The following is an 18,245-nucleotide window of genomic DNA, read 5'->3' as shown; positions in this document are numbered from 1 at the left end:
CCTTACATTGCTTGGCACTTTGTTTGGGGCAAAAACAGGGCTACGTATCCAAATACCAATTCCAGCACCTTCCCTTCCTACTGTGCCATCAAAATCCATGCTCCACAGGCCTGTTTCATCCTCTTCCAAATGTTGAAATTCCATTTCTTTTCCTTGTTGTCCATCCATATGTTGCTGTTGTCGGATGGTTGATTGCTCGACGGTACTATCAAGTCTTTGCCTTTCTTGTTTTAAGACTTCTATGAAATTTTCAGTGCTCTCGGGAATGTTTTTTACTTCAACTACTTGGCTATTTACATCATTAAAGCTATCTGAATACAAAACAAATGATTCTAAATCAGTATGTACATAGTTGATTGGATGATTTACTGGCTTCTCCTTGCTAGTGATCATGTACTTCATTTTCTGTTCCCGGTGTAGTTTCCTCATCTGACCGAACATGGGAATGGTAGCATAGGAGAAATCAAGCTGCATTGTCCCTTTAATCTTTGCTCCCCAAGGTCTGGAAAGAAGCATGCCAAATCTAGGAGGTATATCTACCACGAACACATCCATCAAAACATTTTTAGCAAGAATCTGATCCAAATTGACAACCAACCCTTGATAAGGCGAATGCACCTTACTCTACTGGAATCGAAAGAGTAAATGAAATGATACTTTCTGGTGATATCCAATCCCAGTTTCTCCATGATAGCCTTAGGCATGAGATTATGAGAGGCTCCAAAATCAAACATAGCATTATGTAACACAAATTCATGCACCTTGAGACCGATATAAAAAGGAGCGACATCACTATCTTGAGACTGACCTTCCAATGCTGGCCCAAAGATCAGCTTGGGACTGTCATCCTCCACATTTACCATGTCAGATGATGGATCTAAATTCAAAATTTTAGACACCTGACCTTTATAATTGCTATTCTTCATCAACTCAGTCAAAGGAATGGATATTTTCAACTTAGCAATTTCATTTTCTAAGTTAAAAACTGAGACTTTTTCTACCTCTTTCGCTGGAACATCCTTCTTTTCTGTTTTCTCCTTTGACAAATTTGGTTGATTGGGTCTTTCACTTGTTGATGGCATTTTGTTGGTGTTAGGATTAGCTGTCTCTTTTCCCTTTTTCTGTGCATTGGAGGATCATTCTTTGACACTACTGCCTCCTTCCTTTTCTGAATTGGATTTACGGGCACATCTCTACTTCGAAGTGAATATTGTCACTGCTAAGTTGACAAAACATTCATGTATCCTCTTTGATATTCATCTGAATCTTCCTCAGTAACTGTTTCATTTGCCAAAATGAAATTTTCATCCCTCTGTTCAGCTGAATTCTTGGAGTACTCCTCATCTTCAGTGATGAAAATTGGCATATCATCGGGTGTAAAGAAATGATTTTCTTCTCCAATCACATTCTCCTCTTCATTTGATCTAGACCATGTAAAAAATTCTGCTGTAGAGGTGTCTGCACCTGCTGCTGCGCTACTTGATCTTGGGCTCGCTGCTCTCTTTGTTTGATGTTATATTGTGGCTGCTGCTAGCTACGGAAGTTAGGATTTCTGACTTGTGGTTTAGACTTGTCAAGTTTCATCCTATCAAGCATCTTCTCCACCTTCCGAAGCACTTGATTTGATGAGGAAGACTCTTCTTTTATTGTGACTTATTTTCGGCTCTTGCTCTAGCTCTTTTGGCAAGCAGATTTTCTTCAACACTGACTGTAATCTTCTGCATGTCTTCTAAAGTGGCCAGATCTCTCTCTCTTAATTGATAAGCCATATCAGTATCAAAACCGTCTGGAAACTTAATCAAGACTAGCCCCATGGGTGGCTTTATATGATCAGGAATTACATTGTAAACAGAATTAAATCTAATACAATAATCTTGGATAGACTCACCAACGTTCCGCTTGATGTGCTCATATTCGGAAAGGATCTGAAGAGGATTTTTCTTCACTTACCAGCGGTCTAAGAGTTGTCTCTGTAGATTGGCCAATGTAGTGATGCTTGCGGGCGACAAATCCCTGAACCATTTCCTTACTTCACCACCAAATGTTTGTACAAACAGTCTCATGGTCACATTTTCTGCATCAATCTCATGGAGGTCAAAGAAATCTGTCATCCTATCCACATGTTGTTGAGCTGTAACACTATGAGGAGTGCCATCAAATAATGGAATTTTACTTTGATAATCAGCGGGCATGTCATCCAAATTTTGAGGGAGTACGAGGGGTGCAAAACGAGCAGTCATTGCTCTTGGTGGATTTGAAATCGGTCTTGGGGATGTTGGGGGAGTGGGTGCGGTTGATGTATGGGGGGTATGAGGAGGTGTGTGTGGAGGCGAAGCAATCTTGGAGGTTTGAGGAGCATAAGGAGTGGATGGAGGTGACACTACTGCAAATTTTTTATCAGAGACAGTAGGTTGCATAGGGATGGTGGGAATGAAAGGCGGTTCGATGGGAATTTTTGAGCTAGATGCAATTACAGATGACCCAAGGGTTGCAGAAGAAGTCTTTAAGAAATCAGAAATATTAGAAGCCACAATTGAAGTCTGGAGCTGATTTAAGATATAATTGTCAATGGATTTATTGGCCCTTTCAGTTTCAAGATTTCTAATAAACTCAAGATTTAAGGTAGTTGAAGCAACAACGCTTTCAGATTTGGTTTCAAACAAAGACAACTCAAAATGTTCATCAAACTCAAGATCCTCGAGATACTCAAAACCAACAGGACATGATTGAGATTTGAACATGGGAATCACAGAACTTCCTTGGCGAAGGATTCTCGGAATAAGATTGGTATTTTCGTACACAAGAGGCGGATTAGGATCCGAATTTGCTTTGGTATGTCTTCTGGAAGGCAGTCTGCTATTATTTCCAAGAAATCAAATAGACATTAACAACTTGTTCACCCTATCAAATCCTAAACTTATCATCCATAAGCTTAGAATTATGAGATGTACTGGGGTGATTTGCAAGTTAGATATTCCGTTTATAAGACTAGACCGGAGATTGACTAAAGTAGCGTTTATCTACTTGTGCTAATGCAAAGCAAATGCGTTTCGAAGGCTACTTGGCTAATCTTTAGACTCCGTCTGTAGTTTATAAAACGAAGAACACTAACAAACAAACAATCTCTTGCCCAGTATGGTTGCCACTATGTTAGTGCCTAGATTTACCTCAGGCTAAGAAACGTAGGATCCAGGGCCAACATCAAACCACGCTTAACCTGGTAGCTAGCCCTACCAGGTCGGGAGAGGGCTCTCTCCGGGTCAATCTCAGCAAATTATGATTGATGAGGGCTTGAGATGACTGATAGAAATGCTGATCTTAGGCTAGGTACATGTGTGAAAGGGTTTCATTGCATGAAATGATGTTTTATTGGCTCAGATGGAAAGGTAGATTTTGGGTGCGGGGATTGAGGCTCAGTCTTGTAGAGATCTCAATGGGGCAAGGTAGGCAATTGTTTTTGGCACTTCAATTTGAATGAGATGGAAGGATTAGATAGGTGAGGAGCTGAAGAGGGCAAGGAAAGTCATGGATCCTCTCCAAACAGCTGAAAACATCAAGAAACTAAAGCAAACCTCAAGTAGAGCACTACAATTTCAATGGATTCTACTTACACTCTTGTTTGTTTAGTTAAGAAGAAACAAGATAGAGAATGGCATACATAACACATAAGAAAATTCACAATTACAAAAGAAAGAATTGTACCAAGAAAAATTGCCACATGGATCCCAAAGAGTGTTGCAAACCCTGGTCTCAATTCCTTAGAAATGCTCATATGAGTGCAAAATGTAGCTCAACGCTTTTCCAAAAGTCCAACCATGCTAATGATTGAAAAACTACATAATATAGACAAACCACAGCTCATCCTAGCCTCTAGGGGTCGCGATCACATGTTTAGGAGTTGTTTCAACTAATTCTAAACTGAGAACTAGAAATCAGGCAACATAACAACATGCCTCTAGAAACATGGGAACTGATTCATTCAGTTTCAAACAACTTTTAAACTGATAAATGTACCTTTATACGTGAACATTTGACACATTTACATCATGATCCATCAATGTACATTAAACTACATCACAAATCTGCCATTAAGAAAGTGAAAAAGTCAAACTGGCCAAAATTGGGTGAAAAATAGAGTAATACTTGGTCAAACTGGAAAAATTTCCTCTATACAGTGCGCCTGATTCTCTATGCGTAGCACCTGTTTGGACCCACTTTTGGAGGCCTTTCTGGTGCCAAAATTAGCTCCAAGTGTGCTTTTTGGAAAGGTTTTCCTGTCTACTTTCCAACCCAAGTGGAATTTTTCAATTTGGCCTCCATTTTCCCCTCCAGAAGTCAGTTCTCCGAACACTGCTTCCTATCTGTCAAAATAGGGGCAGTGAGGTCATTTTTTTAGTGTTTTTGACCTTTTTGAGGGCTCAAAACCTATTCAAATTTCTTGGCCATTGGTAGGAAAGCATATTTTTCCATGCCAAATCCAAAAATGCTGAGGTTTTTTTCATTTGGAGGCTCCTAGCAAAAGCGACTGCCACGTGGCGCGGCGCATAGGGCAGAAAATCTTGTTTTTGTGCCAACAATTTCAAAAATGCCCCAAATTTTTTGAAATTTGGGCTGAGTATTCTTCATCAAACATTGTGTTGGGCCAAGGAAGCCTCAGCCAATATCTGAAGTCCTTCATTCTCTTTTTGCCTCCTTGATGCTCTCTTCAATTTTGCCTTTAAGTTCTTGATTCTAGCTTGGCACACCATGTTTCTCGACAAATAATGATATGACAGGTTTCTTAGCATATTCTTCTCATTGATGGATTTTTCTAACTTCCTCTCCAAGTGGATATTGACTCTTTCAAGCCATGACTTTTGATCGGCATTAACTTCTTGCTCAAGTGAAGTGAGCTCCACCCCCGTCCTTTGGGTAGCTTGGCGATTCTCCCGAATATTTTGCAACTCCATAATCACTTGCTAGTCTTCAAGTTGCTTATTCCTTTGCTCCAGGTATTGTATTTTCCATTGGGCCCTTTCCAAATTGATGGACAAGGCATTAATGTCTTCCTGCTACTCCTGAATGACTTCTTTGAGATTTGTGCTTTGCGGGCCCATATCAATATCATCACCCTCAATGAGAATGAAATCAGTCTCACACTCACCTGATGGTCCTTCATCCTGTAGTGGCCTCTTGCCTTTGGCCTGAACCTGTTGTGCTAATGTCAGAAGCGAGGCCCCTTCCACCCTGGGTGGAGATAACACTTGCTTAGCTGCTGCGAACAACTATCTAGTGCCCTTCTGATAGGTGATAAACACCGGCATGCTAGCGGTCTGTGTCTCATAACCCTCATGCTGATAAGAAGGTCCACCTGTCTCATGCAAAGCCTCTGAAGGTCCCTGAAGATCTCTGAAAAACTCATGAGAAATGAAGTCCTCCCAAGTGATGCCCTGTAAGCCAAGCTGATGAATGGCCACAATTTTAATGAGAGCAAAATGGTAAGTACTATTGAACTGTTGCTGAGGAGTCTTGTGCTACACTAGAGTGGTCATCTTCTCGATATTTCAGCACATGAAGTAAGGGATGTTCATCATCCTTACCCTGGTAAAATGCATTAGCAACCTAATATGATAAGCATATAAACGGGAGAGTCGACCCTCACAACTGAAATATCTCATTATCAATTTCATCAAAGGAGCATAAGAATCTTTGAGGTACCAAAAAGGAAACACTCTCCTGAGCTGTCTCAAATAGCTAGGCTTGATGTACGGTTCATAATGGTGCCGGTCAATTTGTTGCCTCTTGTTCCATTGCTTTCCAATGTTAGGAATACCGGTTGCTAGTGAAAGGGATTCTGGTGTTAATGTGAAAGTGACAACAGCTAGAGTGGCTTGACCAACATGTAGATGCAGCACAAACATACGAGCCAAATCATGATGAAACTGAATGCTAGCAACCTTCTCACAAAATTCATAGCAGGACTGGTGCTGAAAGCAAGTGATGGTAAGAGGGCAGGCATATAACTCAGGAAGAGTGGTTGGTTCTTCTCGAATATGCTTGCCACCTCTATGAGGCCTCCTGGGTGCATGTACCTCTGTAGGTGAGTCACTATGTGTCTCCTCTTCATAATGATATGAGGGATCAGATTCCATTTCTGCTAGTGGATGAACTGCCTTGATGAGAAGTAGGTGATTTATGATGTGTTTTGACTTTTACCACCAAGGGACATAGTGATATGAGGGACTGTGGATGGATGAAACAGTGAGATATTTAGGGACTATTGGGGTAGGGCTTAGTTAAGGGAACAGGGAATTAGGGAGTGATTTGGGAGCTTTTGGTATAGGACTAGGGTTTGGGAATTTCTATTGGGATTTTGGGAAATGGGAATTAGGGTTATGGGATTAGTGACTTTAGGGACATGTGAGTTTAGGGAATAGGGAAATGAGGAAAAATGGAGTGAGGGAGTAGAAAGGTGGACTTGGTGGCTAAATAGTCAATACAAACCCTAGGCAACAATTTCATTTAAGAGATTTCAAAAGATAGGGTTTAGTTTCCTTATAAACAATCACCATGAGACAACCACCATAAATTGCACAAAAAATTGTTTCACTAGCAGTGATAAAGGCTCAACCTACTTGTATAAGCGAAGATCCAGACATATTGGGAGATTTGGAGCAAGTTTTTTGAAGGTTTCGAGCTTGCTGGTTGTATGCACCGCGCATTGAATCCAATGCACCGCTCCAGTTATGTGCGCCGCACCCGTGTAAATCTAAATTGGAGATCGTGGCCCAATGCGCCGCGCCAGTTACCCAATGCGCCGCACCTCTGTTTTTAGCAAATCCCACTTTCTCTTGCTTACTCAAGACATGGCTTTGCTTTGCTTCTAAGAGTGCAAATGATCTTTTCAAATTTGTTGATATGACTTATATACAAGGAGCATTTAAATTTTTGATTTGCAAAACCCATTTTTACAATGTTTTGAAAATGAATTTATTTTGAACTAATTTTTGAACTTTTTCACCTTATTAGAGCCTGTGATGAATTGAATGACTTATGATTTGCTTGTTTTGCAGGGAATTGGAGCTACTGGGGCTAGGGAAAGTGACCATGGTTACAGATGAAATGATTTACATATGAAGAAAATGAAATTACATAAATTTGTACAATAAAAGCAAAAATACTCTGCTTTTCCTCAGAACAAAGTTTTGAGGAAAGGCACATCTATGAATACTTGATTATAAAATTTATTAAGACTAGAACATCCTCATGTGCCTGCTGGTTGTTATTGGAGTCTTTGAAACACTTTTTGATGAAACCCTAATAAAACCCTAGACCAAAATGACAATGAAACCCTATTAAAGACTTCTGCAATGTTTAAGACAAAAAAGGTGACTGTGTACAATTTTTGATGAATAAACATGAGCCAGTAGGTAAATGACATGAGGGAAATTGTAGGAGAAAACACTACCTTCAGATGATCCATGTGCCTAATGAATGCAGTTGACTGGGCGGGACACCTAATATACAATGCAACAAGAGGATTTGATCTCTGATGGAGGGATGAAGATACCGACACTAACACCTCCTATGTATTTTAAACTTTTCAGACCTGAGGGATTATCTCATGAAAAGTTCGAGCGCTTGTCTTTTTTGGCTCGCTAAAGTGATAGAAAATTTATCCCTTTTGTATTATTTTAATCTTTTTCAGACTTAAGGTATTATGCTATGAAAAATAACTACTGGAGTTCTCTTTTCGTCCCTTTTCAAACTCTCTAAACATGGAAAGGACTGAGTTGTCTTTGTCATTAAACTCGTTAAAACAATAGCGACAAACTTGTCTACCCGGACAAGAACGAGTTTCACTGTCGCTAGAATTGCTAAAACATAGCGACAATTTTTCCCAGAGGGAAAATTATAGAACAAGCATATGTTATCCTCCTCAAGCTTGAAAAAATAAAGAGGTACTGGTCAGCAATGACTGGGAAAAAAGGAAAGAAAACTTGAAGAATTTTATTTGTAGTGGGTCGCTCTTGAACATGACACTTTCACTTCATCACCGTGATTGAGTCAGGTTGGGTTATTCTGTTCACCAGTCGTATCACCATTGGTCCTCCATACCATCCATATTTTGGGGTTAATGCTACCAATCCATCTCAGTGTCACCAATATGTTCAAGAGAAGTCATTCAAATAATTCAGCATCCAGTTAATGCCTCATCCACTGCAATACCTTCACCCTCCATTTTTCATGACCGCCATTCCTGAACCTTGTATCATCAGATCATTTTCACCTCCAGAAAATCATTTTCTTTGTTTTGTATTGTAGATGTGGGATACATTAAGGCCCTCCTATGACGGGTCACTTCTTTTTGACATCAGCTCATTATCCAATAAGTTGACTTAGAAACAACCCTTTTAGTTCTTTGAAGCTTGCATGTGTCAATGGCAAGTTTCTCACTTCCAACGATAGGTTTACATCAATGGCCTTCGACTGAAATATTTTGTGTGGTGTTCGACATCGGATCATATATTCACACCACGTGAATTGTACTGTAGTACCTTGAGGGTCATTATCATTATCAGTGATTCCTCTCGCGCTTGTTAACAGCTTACATTAGTGGCTGGTAATCAGGCGATGCCTTTCCATGTTCGACTTCAGGACATCTTTTCACATGGATCAACTTGTACATCGAGCGAAGATTGAATGAGTTTTGAAGACCCCGGATCTAGTTTCATCCATCCGGGTTGCGATACATTCAAGAATATAAAGACATCAAATGTACATAGAAGCTGCACGGATAGTCATCTAAGCCAGGGAAGATGACTCTTCATATGAAGAATCACCAGTCTACAACTGCAAACGATTATTTGTCCTATTTACATGAAAATGAATTTATAAAGCTGAGCATGGGAATTCCTGCCTCAGCTAGATCATGAAAATAATATGATGATGATGCATTGTATTGTACCTTATACAGGTCACCTTCTAGTTCGCATACCTCGGATCCTCATGATAAAGCATTTCACTCGACATCAAAAGATTTTCGACTTCATGCTTTAGGGGGTAACTATTATAGACATATTTGGGCATTGCAACCCCAATCTTATATCTCAATAAACCAAGGGCTCTTTAACCCATAAAATTGTTGCTTCATACCCTAAAGGATCATGGTCAAATGATTACATCATTCCCCAAAAGTTCCACCTGAAAAACCACTCAGAACTGGCCAAAATTGGACCATATTGACTGCCCCACTATCAAAGTGCAATGCATACTGACTTCTACACTAGCCAAGTGTGATGCATACTTGAGAGGCCTTCTGTAGGGTGTGATGAGTGAGGATGGACAAATGTCCGAGACAGTTTGCTAAGTGGATGCTCATGGAATCTTCCAGAAACTTCTCCTATGACACTTGCCTCTCTGAATTCGCCCAGGGATGAGTAAGAGATCCAAGAAATCTCCAAGTGGAACCAAGAACAACAAGTGTAATGACACTAGTCAAAAACCCAGAGATGACTCACACCCTTATATACATCTATAAATGGATCCCTCATCTGAGAGATCTGGAGGCTGGAATTTTGTGATTTGTAAGGAAGTGCTGATAGTTTATCTTTGAGAAAGAGCATTGTATTGTTAGGTGATCTTGCTTTTCATGAGGTGAAGAGGGCTTTGATGTTGGATCAGACAATTGGGTTGCAATTCTCCCTTCTATTATTAATAAAGTTCTTTTAGTTTTCCTCCATACAATCGTGTATTTGTGAATGTTGTTGTTTGTGAATGCCATTGTATGATCAATGTACGTTTGATTCTTCATTATTTATGATATAATAGATCGAGATGCTTTGATGGTGTTTTGTTACTTTGCCTCTACAGATATTCATTGAGTGGGATAATTAGAAGAAGAGGTGCAAGCTCTATCAAGAGAGAGAGAGATCAAGAAAGGAGTCAAGTGGAAGATCCAGGTTGGTCCCTTTGCTCCTATATTATCTATCATACATAAAGGAAATCGCAAATTGCTTTGATTGTTTGTTTCTAGGATAGCTGCAAATCCTAGTGGGACTAGCAGATTGAGAAGACACTAGTTTTCCCGAAAACACTTGTGTTGCCATCAATGCCAAAGAGGGAGAGAAGGAAATAGTAAGAGGTGCCCTGATCGCAGGGGATTACTTGTGTTGCCATCAATTCCAAAGGGGGAGATTGTTGATCTAAAGATGACCTGAGGTTGTCACTGATGTCAACCCTAGCAGCACCAGAGGCTACCTGATCTTGCAAGGAAATTTTGACTTGACATCTTACTCTATTTTGAGTCAATGATATTTTAGATAGATTCTACTCGTCGAGATGTTTCCGTTGATATATGACACGCTAGGTAATTCTTCAGGGTTTGAGAGATATTCATGTTTGAAGCTAGTAACCCTAGTTAGTGGGCTAAAACCCTATGGGGTTGCAGCATGGCACTTGTGATTGGTTTTGATCATTGAATAGCCAATAATTAATAGTTTTTTAAGATCCTAAAATGCCTCCAACATTTTCTATGGAAGCCCCTCTCAACTCTATAAAAAGAAATCTCATATATCCTCCAAAAGTAGCGATCATGGAATTTTCGCTATAACTTCATTTCTCTGAAGTCTTAGATTCTGAAATTAAAATCCATTTGGTTTTCAATCCCGATGAACATCGTGACCAAATTTTAGATCTTGGTTCGCTATATTTTCGCAGATACGATATGTGGAATTTAGGGTTTTTGCAGGCTACCGAATTTCATCTCAAAGAAGTGACCTTGGGAAAATCGTCATAACTCTCCCTCTCTCTGAGAAAACGATGGGAATTATGTAAAAAGCGGTGGATATTTCACGGAATGTATTTTTCCATGTATCAATTTCATAGCCATAAGAAGAAAGAATGACACACGACACATCGTACAAGTTCTCTCTAGTGAATTAGTCCATAATTAGGTCATTGTGAGAGATTGGGTGTAACTTTGCCTTGAAGAATCCAAATTAGGTTAGACCTATGGCATTGGAAAGAAGACTCAGAGAGCTACTACAGAACCAAGCATCACATATTGGGGATTTGAAATTACAGAGATACATCAGATTAAATATCATGCTCCTAGAAGCCAAGAAAAACTATATTAAGTGTTGTCAAGGGGTGCAAAGGATCAGACTTTCTGTTGGAAATAATACTGAGAGGGGGGGGTGAATCAGTATTATCAAGCCAAATATTTCCTTTTTAAATTCCAGATGATATACGCTACTTCAGTTAATAAAAACCGCGTATATACGCAACTACAGATAAAGAAACCCACGTATATCAAGTAGACTTATAATATGAATTATCTTTCAGATGTCAGTTATTAATCTGTGATTCAGATGCACATAAACAGTACCAGAAACAGTGAAACAGAGCAGAGGACAGTCACACACAAGAACACAAAATATAAGGAGGAAACCCAATGTGGGTGAAAACCTCCTGCTGCAATTCATCTCTATCTTCTTATTAATTAGAAACTTCTCTTTACAATGTCTTGTACTGGAGTAGACTTTACCAGTACACAGGCTGCAACCTGCAGAGAGCTACAAATCTCTCTCGTTTTCCAGCTTTCCTGGAAGGGAGCTCCAACCCCCTTAGTTCTTGTACTAGCTTGAGATACTAGTATGCAGGCTCCTACCTGCAGAAGGCTGCAACCTTCTCTTTGCTTTCAGGGACCTCGTTTCATTAATTTTTAGACTAGATCCACAAGTAACATCAATCAAACATCAAGAATTTCTGCATAACCCAAACTCCTTTTCACCAATCAAAAGTTGAAACAAATAAGTACTTTTCTGACCACTGTACCCAGAACACAGTAACTGTAATCAAACACCAATTCTAAACCCAGAACACTGTAGCAATAAAACAAAAGCAACTAGAACATAAATCAAGATATATATGCTACTTCACTGTTCAACAACCTGCGTGTATACGCTTCTGTATCACAACCAACCTGCATATACGCTTCTTTCATTCACAGAAAAAGCGTGTATATGCACCTGCAATTCACTGAACCTGCGTACAGATCTTTATGGGATAATTTATTCTTTTAAGCATTCAGAGATTAGTTAACCCAGATTTATAGATCAAGAGAGCGCCACATATAATAGATCAAAATTATACAGAGATACCAATGTTCCAGCCTTGAGATTTTGATCCGTCAATAGCCCTTATCCTTCTTGCGCTTAGGTTCCTCCTTTTTCAGATCTAGATCTACACCATAACCTGATCACATGTATTCCAGATCTAACACAATATCAGACATTCAATAATTCAGATGGTGATTTGCCACATGATCTCCTTCCTCTTTTATAGTTTTAGGCCTTCCACAATACCACGGTCCAAAACCATAATAAACCAATACCAAGGGCACAAAACCTGGGGTCAACTCTTCTGACGAGATACCATGGTCCACAACCATAGGTTCAAATTCCAAGGACTAACAACCACGGACCAAAAATAAGTTTCCCACCATGTATGCGCTTTTATGTGCATAAAAGTGCGTGTATATGCATACGCGACTTCGGAACATATAAACCACGTTTATACGCGTCTTCTGCAAGTTGTACTTGCGTATACAAGATTTCCTTCATTCTAAGCACCTGAACTGAGATCTGTCACCAAAGTGAGTTGCCATCAAGGACAACACCTGTACCATAGCGTCATACCTGTGCCAAAATGCCAACAATCCCCCCCTTTGGACTTGATGGCAACCCCAAGATCCTTAAAGTCCTTCTCCCCCTTTGTCATCAAGGGCAAAGGGCTGTGCTCCCCCTGAGTACATGCTGATATCTCTGCTTTGCTGTGCTGAACATGCTCCCCCTGACAGTAGGCAAGATCTGCAAAAGATGTTCTTCAAGAAGAACCATGACTTATACATCATAAAATACCTTCCTAGCACCAAAAGACTCAATACATACAACCATTACCTAACCAAGTGGGGATCATCCACCCAACCAAGTGGGGATACATCAGAAATTTACACATGACAACCAAACATTTCATCTTCATCCCAGGCATAGTGGGGAAACCAATATAGGCCGTTACATGACCTTGACACCATGAAAGAGATACCACAAAAGAGATATATGACATAGAGATGAAATATCAAGACTATGAAAATCATCAATAACTACTATCAGCAGCATCTGTCAATCACTGTACATATCAACAATCATGTTCTCCTTCTGATCTTCTTTCTGCAGCTGATCCACCTGAATCAAAAACAACTTGAGTACTAGAACCAAGAGCTTCTAAGGTAATGCCAACAATGCATTATTAGAAGATTATCTGCTCCCCCTGAACCTGTGCTTGATGGTCTCTGACATACCCATCTCAGACTCTCTCCAACCAGAGTCTGCCCTTGCTGATTTTCTTCAGAACTCCATATACGCGACTGAACCAGCATAAATCAACGTATGTACGTGGATACCCCTTATCCAACTCACGTACACCAATTTTCTTTGGAACAGACAAGCTTCAACAACAGGATGAAGCATCAACGACTCCCATCTTCTGTCTAAGATATTCAAAAGTTTCCCTGGGCAGTGGTTTGGTGAGTATATCAGCAACTTGTTCCTTAGAAGGAACATACTCCAATTTGACCTTTTGTTCCAACACTTGTTCCCGGAGAAAGTGATACTTGATCGGTATGTGCTTGGTCTTTGAATGCATGACTGGGTTCTTTGAAATGCTTATTGCACTTGTATTATCACATAAGATAGAGACAGGTGGAGTACAAGTGATTTGAAAATCCTGCAAGGTTTGCATCATCCAAAGGAGTTGTGTGCAACAAGATGCAGCAGCCACATATTCCGCTTCAGCTATAGATAAAGCAATCGAACTCTGTTTCTTGCTGAACCAAGATACTAATCTGGAACCCATAAAGAATGCACCACCACTTGTGCTCTTCCTGTCATCCACACTTCCGGCCCAATCTGCATCTGTGTAAGCATGAAGAGTGAGATCTGTATCTCTAGGATACCATAAGCCATAGTTTTGAGTTCCTTGAAGGTACTTGAAGATTCTCTTGACTGCCTGAAGATGAGTTTCCTTTGGGTTGGCTTGAAACCTTCCAACTATTCCTACTGCATGCATAATATCTGGTCGGGTACCTGTCAAATAAAGCAAACTCCCAATCATGGATCTATAGGTTGGTTGATGCACTGCTGCTGATTCATCATTTGCACTAAGGCTGCATCCTGTAATCATGGGGGTACATACAGGCTTCGAATCTTCCATGCCATACTTCTTCAGAATCTGCTTGAGGTACTTGGTTTGAGACAAGAAGATACCGCCTTCATTTTGTTGGATTTGCAATCCAAGAAAGTATGTCAGTTCTCCAAGCAAAGACATTTCGAATTCTTTTTGAATCACCAAGGCAAAGCTTTGACTCATAGCTTCTTCATTGCTTCCAAAGATAATATCATCTACATACACAACAAGTATTAGAAATTTGTTATTTTCAATTTTTATATAGAGATTGCTATCTGCTGATCCTTTTGAAAAACCTTGTTGATGAAGGTATTTGTCCAACCGATAGTACCAAGCCCTTGGAGCTTGTTTAAGCCCATAGAGAGCCTTTTTAAGTCTGCATACAAGATTTGGATCATTTCCAAGGATAAATCCATCTGGTTGTTTAATGTACACTTCTTCTTCTAAGTCTCCATTCAAAAAGGCTGACTTCACGTCCATTTGAAATACTTTGAATTTTTGAAAGCTAGAGAGGGCAAGGAACATTCTGATGGCCTCAAGTCTAGCTACGGGAGCAAAATTTTCTTCAAAGTCTATTCCTTCCTGTTGAGTATACCCTTTGCAAACAAGCCTGGCCTTGTTTCTAATAACTTCCCCATTTTCATTCAACTTGTTCTTGAAGATCCATTTTGTTCCTATGACATTCTTATCTTTTGGTCTAGGGACCAACTCCCAAGTGTTGTTCTTTTCGATCTGCTCGAGTTCTTCATCCATTGCCTTGACCCAGCATTCATCTTTGCACGCTTCTTTTACATTTTGTGGTTCAGTGGAGGAGAGCAATGCCAAATAGCTTGAGGCTTCTGCAATTGTTCTTCTAGTTTGTACACCTGCTTCTTTCTGCCCCAAAATCTGAGATTCTGGATGATTCTTCTGCACATACCTGGATGGAGTCTTTTCTTCTATCCTTATCTGTTCCACTGGTGCCTCTTGAGGTTCTTCTTCATCATCAGTTTGATTTGGAGGGTAGTCTTCATCTTCTTCTATATTTTCATAATTTACTTGCCTAGGAACGTTTCCTTTTTCATCAACCACAACATCAATGCTGTCAACAATTCTTCCAAGTCTTTTATTGTAACATATATATGCTTTGCTGTGGGGAGAATAACCAAGAAGAATGCCTTCATCAGCTCTAGGTTCAAACTTGCCAAGATGTTCATCATTATTCTTAATGTAGCATTTGCTTTCAAAAATTTTGAAATGTTTTACTGAGGGAGTCTCACCATACCAAAGCTCATGAGGAGTTTGAGTGCTATTTACCCGGACATTTGTTTTGTTGAGAATAACCATCGCAGCATAAGCCACTTCACCCCAGAAGGTTGCGGGAGTTCCAGACTCATCAAGCATAGCACGAGCCATTTGTTGAACCGTTCTGTTCATTCTTTCCACTACTCCATTTTGTTGAGGAGTCCTAGCTGTAGAGAATTCCCTTCTTATTCCATGTTCTTCACAGAAATCAAAAAACTCATTTGAGGTAAACTCCCCACCTCTATCAGACCTGAGGCATTTAATTTTCCGATCTGATTCATTTTCAACTAATGCTTTGAAATATTTGAATTTTTCGAACGCTTCATCTTTGTGCTTCATCAGTCCTATCCAAACCATCCTAGAAAAGTCATCAATGAATAATATAAAGTATTCTTCTCCTCGAGGTGACCTTTTCCTAGATGGAACACATACATCTGTATGAACTAGCTCAAGAGGCCTGCTAGCTGATCCTTCCTTCTCAGGAAAGTTAGTTATGGTTTGCTTACCAAACTGACATGATTTGCATATGGTGTTGTCTGGAATTTTGATATCTGGAAGACCACGAACTGCCTGGTATTTGCATGCTTTCCTTATTTGTGAAAAGCTTAGATGGCCCAACCTTCGGTGCCATAACTAGTGTTCATCATCCTTGCTCAAATAGCATTGTTGTTGTCCTTCTTCAAATATGTATAGATTATTTGGAGTTCTTCTACCTTTGATCACTGTTTCACCTGTATCAAGATCGCGAACACGACATCCATTTGATCTAAATATTACCTCGGTTCCTTGATCGCACATCTGACTGACACTCAGAAGATTATGCTTCAATCCATCAACATACAACACATTTCCAGCTTTGACCTTTTCTTTCAATTGAGCAGTACCTTTTCCTTTTATGGCTACAGGGGAATCGTTTCCAAAAGAAACCTTCTTCCCTTTTTCTAATGCAGTATATGATTCAAGTTTTTCTTTATCCCCTGTCATATGCTTCGAACATCCGCTGTCGATATACCATAGATTTTCCTGTCCTTCTGCATAAAAGGCTATCCCACATCTTTCTGGTTGTGGTTCCTTCATTCTCCATGTTCTGGCACTTGAGGTTTGTTCCTTTTGAGTTGTTTTCCAAAACCTGCTCCTGCATTCAGAATCTTCATGACCAAAGTTATTAAAAATAGAACATTCAACTTCATTTTCAAGGGCCGAAAAGTTGTTATAGGTCCTTTTCGTGATCCCAGTCATATTCCTTTGTCTTTGGACTTCTCTAGTCATGATTGTTTTATAGGCAACACATTGAGCTGCTTTGTGACCAAAATTATGGCAAGAGAAACATTGGCCATTGAAGAAACTCCTGCGATTATCAAATCCATCATCCAACCGATTGTAGTTTCTACTGACATCCATTCTTGAGGCAAATTGAGAAGATTTTACCTGTGGTTGATTGTAGCTTCTATTTGTCCTTAAGGTAGCTTGCCCCCGATTTTCTTGATAGTCTTTGTTTGTTCTTGAGGTAAACCGTCCCTGATTTACCTGATGATTTCTATTAGGCCTTTGCTCGCTCCTCCTTGCTGCATCAAGATAACTTTTGGATGTGGATGCTTGAGATGTTTCTCCATTATATCCCAGACCTATCTTGATTAGTGGAGAACGCTGCACATTGATAATCTCATCCAGAGTTTCAGATCATTTAACAAATTTAAGATTAATAGCTTTTGTTTTCTCAATCTCCTTTCTAAGACAAACAATTTCACATTCCAATTTTTCAAGATGTTTTTCCCTTTCAGCCAGTTGACATTGTAGAGAATCAATAATTGCACTTTTCTCTTCTAAGCAAACTTTGAGATGAAACATTTCATTATAAAAACCCTCTACATCTATAGCATCCATGTACTCATCTTCTTCAAAAGCCATTAAAAGTTTGTACTCATTACCTTGTTCATCTTCGTCACTATTTGAGAGTCCATCACTATCTTCATGAGTGTAATAGCTTTTCTTATTTGGATTCTGTTTCTTGTTCCATCTAACAGGTTCCTTTCCTTTGTCAATCTTATCTTTATGAGGACACTTGGCAGCATAGTGACCTACTCTTCCACAAGCAAAGCACTTGAAAGGTAACTTACCTCAGAATCGTCCAGCACCCCTTTGAAGATTTTTGACAAAATTTGATTCTTCTTCCTCTTCTGACCCATGTCCTGATTCATATGATTCATAGTACTCTCCTTTGCCTGAAGCCTTGAAGGCAGCTTCTCTCCTGTCAGATGGACCTCCTTTCCTCATTTCATAAGCAATTAGAATTCCATGTAGTTGTGACATTTTAAGATGTTGTAGATTCTCCTTTTCTTCTATAGCAGAAACTTTAGATTCAAACCTAGGTGACAAAGATCTTAGAACTTTTTCAACCACAACAGCCTCTTTTATTTCTTCACCCAAATTTTTCATGCAATTAACAATCTCATCCACACGAAGAAAATAGTTAGCCACACTTTCACCGTTATACATCTTGAGATTTTCATACTGAATCCTAAGGGTTTGAAGTTTTGCTCTTTTTACCTGATCATCTCCTTCATAGCTTAGAACAATCTTGTCCCATATTTCTTTTGCGGATTTATACTGCATAACTTTGACAAATTCAGATTGCGACAGACATCCCAATAGAGTATTGACCGCCTTTGCATTTGTTTCATATTTCTTCTTCTCAGCCGAATCTGTAGGAGTTGCTGCAGGAAAAGTATATCCTG

The sequence above is a fragment of the Pinus tabuliformis genome, chromosome 2_1 (genome assembly GCF_031772625.1).
Source record: "Pinus tabuliformis cultivar Carrire ecotype Pingquan chromosome 2_1, CPIR1, whole genome shotgun sequence".
Taxonomy (NCBI): Eukaryota; Viridiplantae; Streptophyta; class Pinopsida; order Pinales; family Pinaceae; genus Pinus; species Pinus tabuliformis.
The sequence above is the reverse complement of the archived record's forward strand: the minus strand, read 5'-3'. Positions refer to the sequence as shown.